The sequence below is a fragment of the Mastomys coucha genome, unplaced genomic scaffold (assembly GCF_008632895.1).
Source record: "Mastomys coucha isolate ucsf_1 unplaced genomic scaffold, UCSF_Mcou_1 pScaffold9, whole genome shotgun sequence".
NCBI lineage: Eukaryota > Metazoa > Chordata > Mammalia > Rodentia > Muridae > Mastomys > Mastomys coucha.
Window position 1 is genome coordinate 107,370,773 of NW_022196915.1, and position 5,094 is coordinate 107,375,866.

Sequence of the window (5,094 nt, forward strand, 5' to 3'; positions counted from 1 at the left end):
TCTGGCCTCCATTCCAGTCATTCAGGTAGACCCGTAGCCCATACAGGTTGGACCTCCTGAAGCCAGGGCCTCCATCTGAGCCATGGAGACCTCAGGAAAAGCAACCCTTCAAAGTGATACTGAGAACAGGACCTAGTTAGGTCTCTCTCACTCCACAACAGTGCTAGGGACTCCTAGGTCCTTACCACGTTAGAGTATCTTGAATCCTTGTCCCCCAACTTCCTTGTCCACACAAAAACACCCTGTTTGGTTCTGCTTTTGCTTTTGAATCAAGAATCTTGTTATGTATCCCAGGCTAGCATCAAACTCATGAGAGTCCTTCCGCATATTCCTCCAAAGTACTGAGATTAAAGATGTGCTCTAGGTATCCAGCTCAAAACTATCTCATTGGCTAAGCCTTCTCAGACTTCAGATCAATCATCTTCATAACCAAGAAATACCACTTTAGGTGGGATCACAAGACTGGGGCCCACAGGAGACGAAAATGTAGGCTAGTTGTCAGTTGTCTGAGCAGATAAAAGGGCCCCCAGAAGAGAGGTGGGTGCCAGCCAGAGTCCCATGGCCCTCACTCCCTGGGAGACAGAATTCTAAAATATGGAGGAGCAAGGAGGCAGGCATTCCACTTCTCTGACCCACACCCCTAGTAAGGAGCAGACAAAGAGATGAGTGAGCCACCAAGGCTGTAGGGACACAGACGTGGGTGATGAGGTGGGAAGGGGACACAGGAAGGGGACTTGGCTGCTCATCAGATTAATTAAAAAACATACCTGTTTATATTTCTGTGTAGCTCACTGGCAGCCACTTTGCCAGTATCACCCCCTTGTTATTAATTCTAGGGGGCTAAATTATGGATAACACTATTAAAACATTATCAGAACTAATGAGAAACAATTACTTAGAAAATGAGCCAGGACAAGATTGAGCTGAGAACATCAGCAGTTGATCTCCACAGATTAGTTTAATAAATCATCAGGTGCGATGCAAGACTGACTGGACGGACGCAAAGCCTCGTCACGGGAAAATGAAATTGCGATTTTTTTGCATAATTTTTTCATTAATCTCAATAGGACCCGTGTGGTGTAGATTGCTTTATGCCTTTAATACCTTGCCCGAGGGGGGGGTGCCCAATAATGTCTTCATTGTTTTACTGAGGTCTTAATGACAATCTGTGACAAACTCATTTTAACGTATAGAGGATTGTATCGGCACAGTCATGTTTTATTGAAAGGGTAAGGAGAATTCTGGCCGTTTGGGGCACTGCTGGGATTGCAAGTTAGGGACTTTCTTCAGCCTTGTCTCCAGTTGTCCACCGGGCCGCACTGGCCCCCATTGGCCCCCACTGCTCTAGAGACAGGTCGGGAAATAGTGTCCCGGGGATGAAGACTTCACCTCCTGTAGTTTGAATTTGAAAGTCTTTGATTGCCTGGCATATTTTGCTGGATAAATAGAACCAACCATGCGGTGTTCCGCTCTCTAAAATAGAAGTCATTATCGCCAGGAACACCTTTGCACTCAATAGTTTTGTGGGAGTTGGAGAAACTGACTTTCTTTAGAGACTTTGGAATTTTCTTAGTTACTACAGAGAGAGAGAGAGAGAGAGAGAGAGAGAGAGAGAGAGAGAGAGAGAGAGAGAGAGAGAGAGAGAGAGGAGTCCCTCTTTCTCTCTCAAGACAGTCTGCTTTTAGAGCTTGCATTTATTTTGCGATCTGAATCCTCTGCGTTTTTATTTTTGTGCTTTCCCTCTAGTGCTAGGAAAGCAATGGAAGGAACAAAACCGGTCATAAGATTTTTTTTCCACGGGAACTTGTGAATATTAATACTGGTGGAGAAGGGTCACGGGAAGGGTCTGTAAATCCAGGACTTGGGAACACTGCCCTCTCCTGGGAGGGCCCCCTGCAAAGCCTTCACTTTGTAATTTAGGGGAAGTAATTACCTGACCCTAACATTGAAATGCTAAAGCCTAACTCTTCTTTCTTCCCGCCCTCTGTTTTCAACTGGGGCCAGGGGAGGGATGGCTAAGTAAGCGACCGAACGGAACGGAAATTACTTTTTAGTACCTGTAAAACTTGCGCAGTGGGACCCCGGCAGCTTGTCCCGGTTCTGTGGTGGGTGACTTTTGTCGTTGGTGGACATGGTTTGCTTAGATTCTAGTAATTATTTGACACCCCACCTCCTTCAGAATCCGTAAAGATAGCCAGAAACACAAAGCGAGGGGCCGGGAAGGCACCCAAATCCTCCTGGACACACAGTTTGTAGCGATCTAAGAAGGTTATTTACGTTTTTTAGGACTATGTAACCGTGTCCTTCCTTTTACATATTTTTTTTCCTTTCTTTTTTCATTGTGACTGACCAGCTGGGTTTTCTTTCGCTCCTTCGGACGGGAAGAGCAAGGCAAGTCTGGAACTCCCGTGTGGCTTAGGAAGGAGACGTGCCCTTTAAACGGTCAGGACACGCGTGTAGATAGATGTTCTGTTTCGCACCACACACCGCATACATCATCAGTGCGCGGGAGTCGCCCTGAAGTAGAGACCAGGCCTTGGGCACGTTTGGGAAGCCGCTGCCCTTCCCTGCGCGATGACTTACACCGGTGGAGCAGTGCTGGGGCGCAGCGGCCCGGCCAAGCCAGGCTGGGGCCGCAGTGAGGGGATCCCTGTGGCCCAGTGGCCAGGACTGCGGGCCTCCTGGACCCCGCGAGCCTGTCGCGCAGCCAGGCTGTAATGGTGCGAGATCAAAGGCTGCCCGTGTCCTCGCGGAGCCCGGGACAATCCTTCGCCTTTGTGCCCGGTTGCTAGGAGCCGAAGAAACTAAGAGAAAGTGTCAGGAGCGTGTTAATCAGACTCGTTACAGTGTAACAATAACGTCTTTCTTGGGGCTCCTGGGCCCCCGCGCACCCCGAGCACAGGCCGGACACCTGCGCGGGGGCCCATAGCCGGTCTTGGGGACCCGTCGACCGGGTGTGTCGCCAACACCGAAGTTGGCTCCTGGGCCATACATAAAGAATTCTGGGGGGAGCCTCCACACGCTAGGCAAGTCTGGCGAGTCCTGGTGTACTGGATCTGAGTTCCACTCCCTAAAGATGACGGATCTGTAAGCCATAGGACCTGGGAAGATCCAGGTCTTCTGCCTGGCCAGTTTCCTAGTTAACATTCTCCCAGATGCCACAAGCAACTTTGTGGATTTCTTTGCATCTCTGCGAGAGAAAACCATAAATTCTAATCCCCACAGTAAGAAAGAAGCAGAAGTGAGTAAATATATTCCCCCGAAGTTCTTAAGGGGAATTACCGCGCTCACGAATATTTAACTAAATTCATATTCAGCCAACACCTGTTGAGTTCACTGGGTGCCAGACAACTGTCCAAAAGTCACAGAGCTATCCACAGCTAGCTTCAAATAGAAATACCCCTGGCCCACGCCGATAATCCCAGCACTTAGGAAGCAGAGGCAGGTGGACCTCTGTTAGTTCGAAGCCAACTTCCTCTATATAGTGAGTTCCATATTAGCTAAGTCTACATAGTGAGACCCTGTCTCAAAAAATAAAATATGGCTGTTGGATATCTAAAAATGGACAAATCCATAAAATAATGTTATATATTAAAATACACACAGTAGTTATAAGAACAGAAGCTTGAATTAAGAATTTAAAATGCCCCCTTTCCCTTATTTGGCCTGCCTGGTCAGGCCTCAGCGGGAGAGGATGCACTTAGTCCTGCTGTGACTTGATGTCCCAAGACAGTATCCAAGGGGGAAGCCCCTCTCTGAGGAGAAGGAGGGGAGATAAAGAAGGAGGCATTTGTGAGGGTGGGACTGGGAGGAGAGGAGGGGCATCTTTGACTGGGATGTAAAGTGAATAAATAAATTAATTAATGAAAGAAAAAAAAAAAGAATTTAAAACGCCGCCAGGGAGTGAAGGTACATGCACTCAAAAGGCAGAAGCAGGTTGATCTCTGTGGGTTCAAGGCCCATCTGGTCTACAGAGCAAGTTCTAGGATAGCCAGGGCTATACAGGTAAACCCTGTCTTGAAAACCACCACCAACAACAACAAAACCAATCAACCAAACAAAGAATCATTTTAAACGTTTGGAGAAATCCATCAATCCATACTCTTCCCTGTATCTCTCTCTCCTTTGGAGGATAGGCTCTGCAGTGTGTGAGCCAGGCCGAGGCAGCCTGAGGCCTGAGGAATGAGGTCCACTCTTTTGTAGTATGCACATGGTTCCACAGACTCGCCTAGAGGACCTGCCCGTTGCTGATCTGATGACCAGGCCATGTGCAGGTGACTGCAAAGCTGCGCTCAGCCACAACTAGAGATTGGCCAAGGTGAGATGACTTTTTCATAGGGGACCTCTTACTTGGAAACAGAACCAGACTTCTAGACTGGAACCACAGCACACTGAGTTAAATTAAAGCAGACAACCTCTTTAGACTCCACATGGAACTCAGTAACCACGGAGGAGTCTCCATCAGTTTCAGACAGTTTTAGAAGGGAAGATGTTGAGACAGGGTCTAGCTGGAACTTCCTTTGTAGATCAGGCTTAAAGATCTACCTGCCGCTGCTGGGGTTAAAGGCTCTGCAGTGCCACGCTCAGCCCCCCTCCCCCCAATTGTTACATTCTTGTAGATTCCTCATAGGCATACCAAACAAAAAGCAAACAGACATGTTCCCTAGGTTAGGGTCTTGGGGCATCTGAGGAGCTCTAGGGGGGGAATTCTTTATGTGGATAACAAAATGTTCTCTCTTGAGATTAGAGGCAAAGGAAACTAGTGAGATGGTTTAGCCTATAAAAACCCTCACCTCCACGCCTGATCCCGCCTGAGACCTACGTGGTGGAAGGAGAGAACCAACTCTTGTAAGTTGTCCTCTGACACACGTGCAATAAATAATAGAGAAGGAAAGTAAGCAATGCTTAAAGAAAGAGATGCAAGAGGAGGACAAACATTGTGGGTCGTACATCTATCTGGGAAGCAGTGAAGACAAGTTGGGGTTTTCTTTTCTTTTTCTTCCTTCCTTCCTTCCTTCCTTCCTCTCTTCCTTCCTTCCTTTCTTTCTTTTTCTCTCTTAAGGTTGTCTAACTGGTTTAACCCAGCTTTTTTTT

General features: G+C 47.6%; 1 long non-coding RNA gene across 2 annotated transcripts in view; it reads left to right on the plus strand.

The window, feature by feature from the left end:
* The first annotated feature begins 2,547 nt into the window (after positions 1-2,547).
* The window catches only part of LOC116084256, a 2,785-nt gene continuing 238 nt past the window's right edge, over positions 2,548-5,094 (plus strand). The window contains exons 1-2 of one of the 2 annotated variants that reach the window (XR_004116055.1): positions 2,548-3,241; positions 4,132-4,318. This is a non-coding gene — a long non-coding RNA (uncharacterized LOC116084256). The remainder of the gene's footprint in view (positions 3,242-4,131; positions 4,319-5,094) is intronic. The other variant, XR_004116054.1, reaches the window with a different exon arrangement.